The sequence below is a fragment of the Elephas maximus genome, chromosome 2 (assembly GCF_024166365.1).
Source record: "Elephas maximus indicus isolate mEleMax1 chromosome 2, mEleMax1 primary haplotype, whole genome shotgun sequence".
Classification (NCBI taxonomy): Eukaryota; Metazoa; Chordata; class Mammalia; order Proboscidea; family Elephantidae; genus Elephas; species Elephas maximus.
In genome coordinates, this window is record NC_064820.1 from 233,880,477 (window position 1) to 233,896,675 (window position 16,199).

The window sequence follows — 16,199 nt, forward strand, 5'->3', positions numbered from 1 at the left end:
TGGCTACTATGAGCTGGAATTGACTTGACTGCACACAACAAAAATAACAGTCTTGTTACAGGATACTTTAAAGACTTTACTTAAACCATGCCTGTTTGCCTCCTAAACAGTGCTTAGTCTGCTAACCAATAGGTCAGCAATTCGAATTCACCAGCCGCCCTTTGGAAACCCTATGGAGCAGTTCTACTCTGTCCTATAGGGTGGCTATCAGCTGGAATCGATCTGATGGCAAAGGGTTAATATATTCCTTATATGATATATAACCCATATTATATATATATGTTTTTATACATGTATACACACACATACACATACATATGTATAAACACACACAAATATGTGTGTATTTCTTTTTGTGACAAAAGAGCACCTAAGGAAATGTAGAGTCGACCTTAATGACGTGGGTGGACTAAGCTTTTGGGACCTTCATTTGCTGATGTGTCACTACTCAAAATGAGAAAAAACACCTGCAAACATCCATTAATAATTGGAACCTGGAATGTATGAAGTATGAATCTAGGAAAATTGGAAACCATCAAAAATGAAATGGGGCACATAAACATTGATATTTTAGGCATTAGTCAGCTGAAATGGACTGGTATTGGCCATTTTGAATTGGACCATCATGTAGTCTACTATGCTGGGAATGACAACTTGAAGAGGACTGGTGTTGCATTCATCGTCAAAAAGAACGTTTAAAGATCTATCCTGAAGCACAACGCTGTCAGTGATAGGATAATATCCATATGCCTACGAGGAAGGAAGTCCAGTTAATACGACTATTATTTAAATTTAAGCACTAACCACTAGGGCCAAAGATGAAGAAATAGAAGATTTTTATCAGCTGCTGCAGTCTGAAATTGATTGAACATGCAATCAAGATGCATTGATAATTACTGGTGATTGGAATGTGAAAGTTGGAAACAAAGAAGAAGGATCAGTAGTTGGAAAATATGGCCTTGGTGATAGAAAAAATGCCGGAGATCGAATGATAGAATTTTGCAAGACCAACGACTTCTTCAATGCAAATATCTTCTTTCACGAACATAAACGGCAACTAGACACATGGACCTCGCCAGATGGAACAAACAGAAATCAAATTGACTACATCTGTGGAAAGAAACGATGGAAAAGCTCAATATCATAATTCAGAACAAGGCCAGGGGCCGACTGTGGAACAGACCATCAATTGCTCATAGGCAAGTTCAAGCTGAAACTGAAGAAAATCAGAGCAAGTCCACGAGAGCCAAAATATGACCTTGAGTATATCCCACCTGAATTTAGAGACCATTTCAAGAATAGATTTGACGCACTGAACACTAGTGACCTCAGACCAAACGAGTTGCGGAATGACATCATGGACATCAAACATGAAAAAAGCAAGAGGTCACTGAAAAGACAGAAAAGAAAGAAAAGACCAACATGGATGTCAGAGGAGACTCTGAAACTTGCTCTTCAGCATCGAGCAGCTAAAGCAAAAGGAAGAATTGATGAAGTAAAAGAACTGAACAGAAGATTTCAAAGGGCCTCTCAAGAAGACAAAGTATTATAAGGACATGTGCAAAGAGCCGGAGATGGAAAACCAAAAGGGAAGAACACGCTCGGCATTTCTCAAGCTGAAAGAACTGAAGAAAAAATTCAAGTCTCAAGTTGCAATAGTGAAGGATGCCATGGGGAAAATATTGAACGATGCAGGAAGCATCAAAAGAAGATGGAAGGAATACACAGAGTCATTATACCAAAAAGAATTAGTCGATATTCAACCGTTTCAAGAGTTGGCATATGATCAGGAACCGATGGTACTGAAGGAAGAAGTCCAAGCTGCTCTGAAGGCATTGGTGAAAAACAAGGCTCCAGGAACTGATGGAATATCAATTGAGAAGTTTCAACAAACGGATGCAGTGCTGGAGGTGCTGACTCATCTATGCCAAGAAATATGGAAGACAGCTTCCTGGCCAATGGGCTGGAAGAGATCCATATTTATGCCTATTCCCAAGAAAGGCGATCCAACCGAATGTGGAAATTATAGAACAATATCATTAATATGACACAAAAGCAAAATTTTGCTGAAGATCATTCAAAACTGGCTGCACCAGTATATTGACAGGGAACTGCCAGACCTTCAGGCCGGTTTCAGAAGAGGACATGGAACCGGGGATATCATTGCTGATGCCAGATGGATCCTGGCTGAAAGCAGAGAATACCAGAAGGATGTTTACCTGTGTTTTATTGACTATGCAAAGGCATTCGACTGTGTGGATCATAACAAACTATGCATAACACTGCGAAGAATGGGAATTCCAGAACACTTAATTGTGCTCGTGAGGAACCTTTACATAAATCAAGAGGCAGTTGTTCAGACAGAACGAGGGGATACTGATTGGTTTAAAGTCAGGAAAGGTGTGCGTCAGGGTTGTATTCTTTTACCATAGCTATTCAGTCTGTATGCTGAGCAAATAATAGGAGAAGCTGGACTATATGAAGAATGGGGCATCAGGATTGGAGGAAGACTGATTAACAACCTGCGTTACGCAGATTACACAACTTTGCTTGCTGAAAGTGAAGAGGACTTGAAGCACTTACTAATGAAGATCAAAGACCAAAGCCTTCAGTATGGATTACAGCTCAGCATAAAGAAAACAAAAATCCTCACAACTGGACCAATGAGCAACATCATGATAATTGGAGAAAAGATTGAAGTTGTCAAGGATTTCATTTTACTTGGATCCACAATCAACAGCCATGGAAGCAGCAGTCAAGAAATCAAAAGATGTATTGCATTGGGCAAATCTGCTGCAAAGGACCTCTTAAAAGTGTTGAAGAGCAAAGATGTCACCCTGAAGATTAAGGTGTGCCTGACCCAAGTCATGGTATTTTCAATCGCATCATACGCATGTGAAAGCTGGACAATGAATAAGGGAGACCAAAGAAGAGTTGACGCCTTTGAATTGTGGTGTTGGCAAAGAACGTTGAGTATACCATGGACTACCAAAAGAACAAACAAATCTGTCTTCGAGGAAGTGCGGCCAGAATGCTCCTTAGAGGCAAGGATGGCGAGACTGCATCTTACATACTTTGGACATGTTGTCAGGAGGGATCAGTCCCTGGAGAAGGACATCATGCTTGGCAGAATACAGGGTCAGTGGAAAAGAGGAAGATCCTCATTGAGGTGGATTGACACAGTGGCTGCAACAATGAGCTCAAGCTTAACCATGATTGTAAAGATGGCGCAGGACCTGGCAGTGTTTGGTTCTGTTGTGCATAGGGTCGCTATGAGTCAGAACTGACTCAACGGCACCTAACAACAACAACAACAAGGAAATGTTGCAATCTGTAAACGTTATTGTTAAGATTCAGTCTCTTCCACTATAATCCTTGGTAGTTAGACAGAGCCTTGACCTGTCTAAGTAGGTTGTTGGAATTTTTGGCTAAATTTTAAACTAAGTATTCAGTCTAAAATTTATATGTATGGCATATATACTGTATTTTCACGCAAATAATTTGCACCATCTGTATTTGTTTGCTACCTGCGCCCTCCCCCCATGAGGTATTTTTGTATGCATGCTATGATAATTTTTCTTACAGCAACATTAAAAAAATTGGCATAGCAGCCCTTTTGAAAATACTATGGGGATGGGGAGGATGTAGTTGGCAAACAAACATAGAGGATGTGCATTATTTGGGTAAAAATACAGTATGTCATATTTGTATATATATTTGACATATTTTATAAATGCCTGACACTCACTCCTGAAATCCCTTTTGGATGTTGATAGACTGTGTTATGTCCAGACGGGAGCTGCCCATTTAGTCTCATGTATCTACCTGAGCTAAGAAGCACACTCTTCACAAGTATCATTTTATGTTTTATAGTCCAGTCTAATCTTTGCCAGAGGAGTTGGCTTCGGGAATGCTTTTAGTTTTGGGCTCACAGAAATTCCGGGGGCCATGTCTTCTGGGATCCCTCCAGCAGAGACTTATTTCCAAATTACTTGTTCAATGTATCGGTCACACACACATGGCTTCTGTACATGCTTCTATACAGCATTATGTGCAATTGCCAGAATCAAGCTTATGATACATGCAAATAAGAGCTTGCCCATGAGGTTTTATTATCTATTACTACAAAAGATCTCTTTCTTCAATTTAAAATTGCAACCTGGGCCACCATGTCAAGGCACTGTTTAACTGCTAAGGATATAACTGGGATTATAGTGCATGAGACTGAATCTTGGGGATACAGTTTACAGATGGCAAGGTTTTCCTTAACTGATATTGACAGGTATCTTTCATCATAAAAAGAAAAAAGAATATTTTCTCGTCATTTCTTTGTATTTCCAGTCATGTTCAGATGGCACTCTTGCTATTAGCCATAAATTCTGACTAGAGTAAAATGAAGACCTGAAGAGGCACAATGAGGAAAGTCTAACAATAAAACGTCTACTTTGCCTTCTTCAAGATTATTCAGCTTTGATGTAGCTGGAGCCCAGGCCCAGCCCCAGGCTCCAATCACCCTGGCCCAGGCCTTTGCACACTTTCCACATTGTTGTGCATGCAATGCCTCTTCTTGTTATCTACCTTCCCTCCATACCATACCTCTAATTTTATGCTATCTCAGCTTCCACGCCTTTCACGAAACCGTCCTCATCAGTTCATCATGTATTGATCATCTCCTATGAGCTCTCCTAGTATAATGACCATCAATAGCCATATTCCTAAAAGGGGCCTGAGACATAATTTTGCATAATGCTTTAATATAAGATTAAAAAAAAAATCCTAACAAACACTGAGAGAGGGGAAGTAAGTCAACATTTAATAAGCCGGCTACCTCTTGGTCCCTGTGCCAGGTGTTAGGTATATGTCCTACTTCATGTCTCATGTCCTACTTCAAATAACTCTGGAAAAACTGAGAACTTCATAAGGTTAAGAATGCCCACCTTCTTCAGATCAGAGCTAGAGTGTGACTCCACGGGGTGAGCTTGTTTAACCACCCGATGCTGCTTCACACTAGGGGATTAGCTGCCCATAGGCCCCCAGATGTCTGAACCCCCTACCCAGCACAGCACTGACACCAGATATCTAACTGTCACTTCTTACAAGCACATGCATGACTCTCTTGATCACCCTATAAGCTGAAACCTACTTGCCTAATGGAAAACTTAATAATGTGCTATCTTGTTTGCTAGGCATTTCCAATATGTTAGGTTTTGTTTTCTGTGTAGATTATAATTTTTTAAAAACAAGAATCTGTCTTACACACTGTCATCCACAGTTATTACACAGATGAGAAATACAATTCATTCACAAAAAATGCTGATTTAATTCACATTTCTAATGAGCTAAAGTCATTCCCCAAATGACTTCTTATTGTAGACTGTACATAGAGTCCTTAGCCCCATCTATTACTCTTTCTAGGGGTGGGGGAGAAGGAAAAGGGAACGGGAAGAAGCTGGGACACAGCAGTGACAGGACAGCCACTTGGTGAGTGTGCTGGCTGTTGTGAGCAGAATTGTGTCATTTGGCCCATTGCTGCCAGTGCAAGGGATACTAATACCTGCCATGCCCGCTCCCCACTCACATTCCAGGGCCTCTTTATCTTGTCTGAATATTTTAATTTGCTACTAAAATTTACCTCAAAACTTGCTTTTTCTGGGGCCTGATATTATTTGGCCTTACTTATCTAGTCCTCCCTTGCCACCAGCATGCTAGGCTTAATATTGCTTTTGTGACTAGGATTCAGCATCATCAAAAATATTGGGTTGCAGAGGAAAAAAGGCTCAGGATCCTGATACACTCTAGGTAACATCCACTCTTCCAGATGAGTATCGAGTGACTTTCCTGCCTAAAGACAGGGATGACCTGCTCTGTTTCCAGTTATTTTCTAACTTGAAGTATATGACTTTAACTATGTTGCATAATCAGTTAATCAATGGCCAATATTCACTGACCTGCCTGTCCTCTATCCCAGCACAAATTATTGTTAGTATTTTTTTTTTTTTAATGCCACAGACTACCGACCTCTACGTCACTTTGAAGATTTTAGTTTTCAATAGTTAAGGACTAAACAGTTACCTTCATGGCTTGTATCAAAGGCCTTGGTTAAGGAATGGAGGTTTTATTAGCAGTTGGTGGTCTTAGCTGGGGAGAGACATCTTGGGGTTGAGTCACTGGGAATGCTCTTCCTATTCTAGGAAAACACAGCCCAGTTTCTCTGATGAGACTGCTGGGACTGCCCTTACCTGAAACTTGCCTTTGAGCAGATGTAGACTTTTTTTTTTAGACAGATTATTCCCAATCTAGAAGAAAAACCTGCCTTCCATTGCAGCTTACTCACTGGGTGGGCTCAGTGCTTGTCTGGACTTTTCCTGGTTGGCTGGTGAACTTCAGGTTTTGCTCTAGCTATGGCCCCAAGAGCCCCCTCAGGGACTTTGAATAGTGGTGCGTGAACCTTAGGTCAAGATGGCTTCAGAGGAGAGATTTCAAGTGGTAAACAGTCTCCTCGACCTTCTTCCTGCCCATTTCAAAATTATCTCTCAGGTTAAACTTGATCTGATCTTCTCCATTCTATCCCATAAGGACTTCGCTGTTTCTCCCCAGGCTTCCCATTGGGAATAGTACCTTGTTCTCATATAGCTGGGAAGTTATCCCTGATGTTTTGTTTAATTAGTGTCTGAGGGTTTTTTTTTTTTTTTTTTTTTGAGGGGTTAGCTGATAATTGATGTAGTGTGTGAGCCTGGAGTACTTGCAATTAAATGATAAATCCTTGAAGATCAGAAGAACGGAGGAAATGGACCCATAATGGTGAATGAGAAGTATGTTTTTAAATTCTGAGAGGAGAGATGGGGGTGCTCTAAAGTTAGAGCAAACAAATAACTTGTATAGCATGCAGTTCACTTACAGTGTGGGCCTCGAAGGAGGCTTCAACACCAAGCTTCAGGCACTCACTGTCCATGTGCCTTCTAACAAGTGACCTAACCTCTCTGCCCTGCAAAGTACAAGAACCACTAGTATTGCCCTCTAGAGATATAACTGATTAAAAATTGAACAAAGAGTGAATAATCTTAATGGTCAAATAAATGATAATGAATACTTAATGCATCTATAGTGAGCGGAGACTATAGATGAGGGCGTCAGAAGATATTGATGTTTTCAAGTATTCTAGAATGAGGAGAGAGAAGGCTGGACTGCTTGGAACAAAACTAAGCCTTCTGTTGTGGGAATAGGGGTATCATAAGGATTCCTCATGTTTCTAGATTTAAATGCCTTTTCAGCTGTAGCTAGGGTTAGAGGAAAGAGATGAAAGATTTATGTTTATAATCATAAGAAACAACTCTATGCCAATATTTATTTAACATGGGAACAACAGATGGTAGTGGTAAAATGAACAAACAACAAAAAGAACAACAACAAAAATGGACCTTTGCATTCAAATGAACTAGATTTAAATCCCAGATCCATTCATTAATTGTTTACCTTGAATGAGTTACATAAGTCTACTGAGGCTTAGTCTCTACTGCTCGTCTGTCAGTTCGTCGTGCTGTGGTGGCTCACGTGTTGCTGATATACGGGAAGCTATGCTACTGGTATTTCAAATACTACCAGGGTCACCCATGGCAGACAGGTTTCAGAGGAGATTCCAGACTAAACAGACAGGAAGAAAAACCTGGTGGTCTATTTCTGAAGAAACTGGCAAGTGGAAACCTTAAGAATAGCAGCAGAACATTGTCTGATATAGTGCAGAAGATGAGCCCCTCAGGTTAAAGACTATCTCAAGAATAGGCTTGACACATTGAACACTACTGGCTGAAGACCAGACGAGTTGCAGGGTCACATCAAAGATATCATCATACACGAAGAAAGCAAAAGGTCATTAAAAAGACAAGAAAGAAAGAAAAGACCAAAATGGATGTCAGAATACTCTGAAACTTGCCCTTAGAGTTAGAGTAGCTAAAGTGAGTGGAAGAAATGAAGTAAAAAAGTTGAAGAGAAGGTTTCAAAGGGCAGTTCAAGAAGACAAAGTATTATAATGAAATGTGCAAAAACCTGAGTTAGAAAGCCAAAAGGTAAGAACATGCTCAGCATAACTTAAGCTGAAAGAACTGAAGAAAAAATTCAAGCCTGGACTTGCAGTATAGAAGGGCTCTATGGGCAAAGTATTGAATGATATAGGAAGCATCAAAAGAAGATTGAAAGAATACACAGGGTTCCTGTACCAAAAAGAATTGGTTGGCATTCAACCATTTCAGGAGGTAGCATATGATCAAGAGCATATAGTATTGAAGGAAGAAGTCCTAGCTGCACTGAAAGCATTGGTGAAAAACAAGTCTCCAGGGACTGACCGCATACCAATTGAGATGTTTCAACAAATGGACACAAATGTCAAGAAATTTAGAAGACAGCTACTTGGCCAACTGACTGGAAGAGATTCATATTTGTGCCTAGTCCCAAGAAAACGATCCAAAGAAATTATCTAACAATATCATTAATATCACAAGCAAGTAAAATTTTGCTCAAGATCATTCAAAAACTGTTGGCAGCAGTACATTGACAAGGAACTGCCAGAAATTCAGGCTGGCTTCCAAAGAGGACTTGCAATGAGGGATGTCATTGCTGGTGCCAGATTAATCTTGACTGAGAGCAGAGAACACCAAATAAAAAAGTAGAAAAGCTGTGTTTTATTGACTAAGCAAAGACATCCAACTGTAAGGACCATAACAAACTAAGGATAGCATTGCGAAGAATGGGAATTCCAGAATACTTAATTGTGCTCTTGAGGAACCTGTACATAGATCAAGAGGCAGTAGTTCAAATAGAACAAAGGGATACTTCTTGATTTAAAGTCAGGAAAGGTGTGCATCAGGGTTGTATCCTTTCACCATAGTTATTCAACCTGTGTGCTCAGCAGATTGTCTGAGAAGCTGGACTGTAGAAACAAGGTGGCATCGGTATTGGAGGACGATTCCTTAATAACCTGTGTTATGCAGATGACACAACATTGCTTGCTGAAAGTGAAGAGAACTTGAAGCGCTTACTGATGAAGATAAAAGGCTAGATAGAGCGTTCAGTATGGATTACACCTCAATACAAAGAAAACAAAAATCCTCGCAATTGAGCCATTAAGCAACATCGGGATAAATGGAGAAAAGGTTGAAGTTGTCAAGGATTTCATTTTACTTGTATCCACAATCAAAGCCCATGGAAGCAGCCGTTAAGAAATCAAATGATGTGTTGCACTGGGCAGAGCTTCTCCAGAGGACCTCTTTAAAGGACCTGTTAAAAAGAAAACATGTCACTTTAAGGTGTGCCTGACCCAAGCCATGGTATTTTCAATCACCTCATATGCATGCAAAAGCTGGATAATGAGTAAGGAAGACCAAAGACGAATTGATGCCTTTGAATTATGATGTTGGCAAAGAATGTTGAATATACCATAAACTGCCAGAAGAATGAAAAATCTGTCTTGGAAGAAGTACAGCCAGAATGCTCAGAGCAAGGGTGGTGATACTTCCTCTCATATGCTTTGGACATGTTATCGAGAGGGAACAGTCCCTGGAAAAGGACATCATGCTTGGTAAAGGAGAAGGTCAGCAAAAAAAAAAAAAAAAAGGAAGACCCTCAAAGAGATGGATTAACACAGTGGCTGCAATGATGGGCTTAAGCATAACAATGTTTGTGAGGATGGTGCAGGACCAGGCAGTGTTTCATTCTGTTGTACATAGGGTAGGTATGAGTGATAACTGACTTGACAGCACCTAACAACAACAACATATTTGCAGCAAGTACAAATATGTATGTAGGAATATCTGCTGCCATCCCTATGTATGCAGGTGGGTGTATTTCCATATGTTCTCCCACTGCAGTTAATGAGCACAGTAAGTTCTTATTTGCTTGGAGTTTCTGATTTAAAGAATATGTCACTGTGTGTCAATGTCTACAGTTGCCTTTTGTAAGAGAAAAACAGAGGTAATCTCACATAAGAATGGAAGTAAGATCAACTAAGAAAGTAGATGAATAAAAGAATGAGACGATAGATGCATTTATTTTTTAAATTATTGAATATTAATAACATTTAAAAGCTGTGGCAGGTATGCCTGGGAGATATAAACAAACTGTACACTGGCTAGCAATGCAAGTATTTGGAATGTGGTTGAAGAGAGAAATTAAATATATTAAATGGTTAGGTAGCAGGCAAGATAGAATTTTTCTTTAGTCCAAGAAACTGATACGAAATTAATTTCTATAAGACCTCCACAGTGACAGATACCATGATGACGTGGTAACTGGAGTATCCAGAAGGTGAAATAGACTGTTGATGCAAGTGGGGGATTGGGGTAGGGGAGAACCATCATTCTGGTGGGAGCACTTGCATGTGGAAATGTTTGGGGTGACTGATGTCAGCAGACTCTGCCTGGAACAGAGATCATAAGTTGGGGACTACCCAGAAATCGTTGTATGTTGTTGGGGGGTGGAGAATGGGGAACTTGGTTGTGATTGTTCAACTAATTTTAAATTTACATTATGATGCAGTCTATAAAAGAAGATTCTGACCCAGAAAAAGGAAGGCAAAAGGGATGTTTTTTGGAGGGAATGTGTGAGATGTCAGGGGCCTCTTGAAGCATCCTGGCATGATGGAAGCTGGACCTTGGCTGCAGTGAGAGTGAGTAGTGGAAAGGAAGGACCAGGGTGCACTATCAACAGCAGAAGGGAAAGTGTGGACATAGCATGTGTGCACAGCAGGGGGAGGCAGGAGGGGGTTCTCAACTTCATTACATCCCCTATGCTATAGCTTCAGAACCTTACATCCATTATGTCCTGCATAGAGCCCTTTCAGCTCTGTGCACAAGGGAAGTTTGTATGAAGTCTACATGAGACATTGTCTTAACCTCAATCTACACTCCTTTGTTGCTACTCTGTAGTTTTTTAATGTGCTCTGACCAGGAGTTTACTTCAATTCATGATTTTTCTCCACCACCTCTAACTACCACTTCCTTTAGTATTTTTCATGAGCTATCAAGACTGAACAGAGTAGAAAGATGGTACGGAAAAAGGCAAGTGTAGGGGTCAACTTTGAGAGGAATCTCCAAGTCAGTATCTCAGGGTTTTGAGGGAATACAGGTACAAAGAAAAATCCATTAGACTGCCCAGTGCTGGTTGCAGAGGAAAGATTTTCAATAAACAGAATATTGGGTCCCTATACGTTTGTTTGTTTGTTTGTTTTTTAGGAGCCCTGGTGGAGCAGAGGTTAAGCATTTGGCTGCTAATCCAAAGGCTGGCAGTTGGAATCTACCAGCTGTCCCTTGGAAACCATATGGGACAGTACTAATCTGTCCTATAGGGTTGCTATGAGTCAGAATCCACTCAACAGCAATGGCTTTTTTTTTTTTTTTTTTTGGCTTATGCTTTTTTAAAGTCAGCTCCCTCACATGTGACTATCAGTAACAACAAATTACCAACAGTAACAGGGTCTTATATCCACAGACATTCTCATATGAGGTATCAATGTCCCCAGGGCTATATGTGCAGTTTGAAAATGTCTCCGAGGTAATTTTGATTTTCATTAACGCAAGATATTTTGAGATTTACAAACATGTATTATTAGGAAAACTGCAGTCAACTCCCTGGAACTGAGGGAAAGAAGGGACGAGCATATTTGTTAAATTAAAAATCTATAGTGGGAGATTAACTGGCACAGGCTTTGTGACAAGACATGAGAAAAGAGCGCCTTGCTACCAACCTCTGTCACAACACCCAATAGAATAGCACCTCATAGTGAATGTCATAATCTACACAGCATCTATTCAGGAAATCATGGTGGCGTTACCACAGCTCAATGTCAATGCCACCCAGTGACCCAACTTTAGATGAAGAATGTTGTATATTTGGAAAGAAGCAACATTGTTTATATGGAGCAGGAAAAATGCAAACTTTAAACATAAGTCACTTAAGCATAACTAAAGGTAGTTTTTCTCTAATGAAAAGAGTAAAGGAAACAAGTAATGCTGTTGCCCAAGCTATGGCAAGTCCCAAGAAGGAAGGAGCAAGGCCTCCTGCACCTGCTCTTCCCCATTGGTGGTTGTCTTCCTCTTCTACTTCAGTGTCACTGCAGTCTACATCCAGCCCCAAAGCCATTTTTCCCAGAAAGGAGGGAAATTCCTGACTCTTTTCTACACCGTTGTGACTCCCATTCTCAACTCCCTCATCTACACCTTGAGGAATAAGAATATGAAGGGTACTTTCAGGAGGCTATTTGGAAATGACAGAATGGCCAGTGAGAACTGAGGCGCTCAGACTTAAGGGTGAGTTCAGCTTTTGTTCAGTTCAGCTTCTCACAGCATGGTCTTTGTGGTGCTTCATGTGTGGGTGATTTTCAATTATCAGTACAAATACAAAGGGTCAATGGTGTGCTTTTATAGACAGTGGACCAATAAAATTAAATTAACACACCACGTAGAGTTAATGTTAATTTTAAATACAAGTATAACATTGTTCCAGTCAAGGTATGGTCAGGAAATAGAAACAACTCCAGTTCTTTTAAAAAAGATAGTTTATTATAAGGAATGGTTAACTGGCTATTAAGGACAAGGAAAGGGAAATTGAAAAAGAAAAAGAGCAACCTCCTCTAGAGTTGGAGGACACAAGGAACGGATTGGAACTGTTAAAACTTATGGCTCAGAGGAGCAACCCGTTAAACAACAACAAGAACAAAAAAGGTTGCAGTCAAGTGGATTTGGGCTCATAGCAACCCTATAGGACAGAGTAGAACTGCCCCATAGGGTTCCCAAGGAACAGCTGGTGAATTTAAATTGCTGGCTTTTGGTTAGCAGCCAAGCTCTTAACCACTGTGCCACCAGGGCTCCAGAAGAGCGACATAGGAAGCAAAATTCTTAAACCTCCTACTTCTGAGGAGGGACAAGGGCTGGTTATGCCAGTATCATTGATGGAACCTAATGCCCTTGTTCTACTCACCACAGCTGAGAATCTTCATTCAACTTAATTCAACTCCTCCTGCCTAATAAACTTCCACTGACACGGTGAAATAGTTACTAGGGTCATATTAACAAGAAGAGAAAGCAAACAGGAAGCAAACAGGGAAGAGAAAGGCTCTTCTCATCTCACCCACCAACCTGCCTGCCAGTATCGCCCCCTATGGGTGATGACTAATAAGAAAACAGCAAGCAAAGAAGAAGTATATTGTGCACACTCCCAAATGCAGCCTCATGAAAGGGCTGATAAAAGTATGGATTTGGAGCTCAGAGACACACCTTAATACCTGGCTCACATGTGTGGTACATCACACAAGTCTTCACAGTATAACAGGAATCCAAAAGGCAAAGTTCTAATTAAGAAGAAGACAAATATATAGACAGCTTGTTGATTCTGCTCAGTATTCTTCTCGCTCTTCACTTTCTTCTGAGAACACCATGTCAATAGACCGTGCTAATGAGCCTACCCTGCAAATGAAGCGTCTGTGGTCACCTGAGAGGGAATTGGTCAGTGTAGCCCTTGCTGGGAGGGGCCATGACTTGAAATTGACAAGGAGTTGTGTATATAAGCAGCCAAATCCACAGAGGTTTTAGAGACAGAAACAAGTAGGAAGAGATGTAGCAAGAAGAAGCAGAAGGAAGAAAGAAGAGAGAAGAAGCAGAAAAAGAGGAGGCAAGAAACCTCCTAAGGGAGCTGGAACGTGGGTCAAGGGCTGTAACACTGATGATAGCAAGAGGCCCAGAAGGGACCCAGTGACGGAGTCGTTGGTGACAGATGGCTGGGTCAAAAGGAGGCTGTCTTCAGGGGGCTGAGAGGAAACTGTCCCCATGGGGCTGAGGGTAACCTGTCCTCAGGGGGCCAAGAGGAGGCCTACACCACCAAGAGGAGCTGAGAGCTGTCCTGCACGGAAGAAGGGAGACTTTGACTACATGCTTCCTGACCTAGATCCTGAGTTGTAGCCTGTTCCTTAATAAATCACCTCACTGTAAGTATACCTGTGAGTTCTGTGTGGCCATTCCAATGAATTATCAAACCCAGCAGAGAAGTAGAGAGTGCTGTGGAAGGGACAACTTGCTTCAGAATTGGTAAAAGTATTGGAGAGTGGGGGCATATCTGACTTTTATCTCTTAGCAATCAGGCTTGTGCTGATCTTGTTTCACATTATCCCCCCTGAAGTTAGGCGGGTTCTGATGCTACTACTACTACTACCATTTTACAATTATGAACAGAATGTCTAATTTAAGCAGCTCAGAAAGCAGGAGGGAAGTCCTTCATGCTGAACTCCTGCAGATCTGCAGCTATAATAGTTCAGAGCCGGCATGGTTAGGTTCCATGGTGACTGAGAGAAAACTCCCTTCAACAGACATTCAGTTGTGAAGCTAATTTCTTTTGGGAAGGGGTGCCAGTGGCCTCATCAGTTTCACCAAGCTGAATCTTCATGGAATCGGCAGGAAATTTCCAGGGCATTAGTTACTGTTATGTCTTCCACACTGTGTGCTCTAAAATGCTAATATAAGATCTCTAATCCCAGACCTCCTCCAAATGCCACAGTGTCCTGAAAGTAGGTCATTTGCTCTAGTTTTCACTTTCTAGCCAAACCTGGGCTGAAATACTGTAAAATGCATTTGAGAAGAAAGCAGGGACCTAAGTTATGTCTTCGTGAATAGCTATGATTTGATAGATGGAAGGGAGAAGTGAACGAATTTCAGGCCGAGAGAGCAATACAAGCAAACCACAGTGGTAAAAAATAGTCAGAAATGCTGTATGCAGTTTGAGGAAGTAAAATTCCAAAATGATGACTAGGGCCGTTGAAGGCAAGTAGTCAATGTGTAGAAGCAAGGACTCTCACTCTAAAAGACAGAATACTTGGGTCTGACAGCAGTTCCATTCAGGAAACCAATAAAAATGATGGTATTTTAAGGGCCATAAATTCTGGTGCTCATTTGAATATCCTTTCTGAATTTGAAAGATAAAGAAGAAAATCTTTAAAATTAATAAAATCCTCTATAATCTTTTGAACATTTGTATGACTAGCAGCAGATCTTAAGACCAGAAGCTTGTCGTAATATTTGTGTGTACCTCATTTTAATTTGTGCATTATTGTTTTCTATTGATTTTACAAGTAAATCAGATATGTTAGTTCACCAAGAATGAGCCCAAACCAAAAAACCAAACTTGTTGCCATTGAGTCGATTTCAACTCATAGCAACCCCATAGGACAGAGTAGAATTGCCCCATAGAATAAGCCAAGTGTAACGCAAAATAGTGGTTGTTAAGATTGGCTGATGTTTCTCTTGTCAAGGTGTTCTGATGGTTCAACCAAAGCTGTGACAATCACTTTCATTCAGAATATTGTTCCACGGTGGTTATTTCTCAAATCCAGGAATGTTGGGGGAGAGTTCTCAGAGATGCCAGAAACCAATGAAGGAGGGTTTCCAAATACTAGGGTGAAGCATCTGAGAGCCAGAAAGGCAATACAACCAGTTCATCTCTGCCACTCCTTGGGTCTGTTGTTGCCTCCTTCGTCTTCGACACCCTCTGGCCTAGCACATGCCAACTTTAAACCTCATAATCACAACTATACACAACAAGTGTGTATACGTTTGCTCATTCAAGAACACCCCAGGAAAAACACGGGTGCTGTTAAAATATGGATGCTTGTATGGGAGGCATTATGCTGAGTGAAGCAAGCCAATCTCAAAAGGACAAATACTGTATGAGACTGCTATTATAAAAACTCACAAAAGGGTTTACACACAGAAAGAAACAATATTTGATGGTTAAGAGAGAGGGAAGGGATGGGGAGGGAAAAAACACTAACTAGACAATAGATAAGTGGTAAATTTGATGAAGGGTAAGACAGTACACAATACTGGGAAGTCAGCACAACTTGACCAAGGCAAAGTCATAAAAGCTCCATATATACATTCAAACTCCCTGAGGGACTGAATTACTGGGCTGAGGGCTGGGGACCATGGTCTCGGGGAACACCTAGCTCAACTGGCATAACATAGTTTATAAAGAAAATGTTCTACACCGTACTCTGGTGAGTAGAATCTGGGGTCTTAAATGTTTATGATGGCCATCTAAGATACTCCACTGATCTACCCCATCTGGAGCAAGGGAGAATGAAGGAAAACAAACATACAAGGGAAAGATTAGTCCAAAGGACTAATGGACCAGAACTACCACAGCCTCCACTAGTTTGAGTCCAG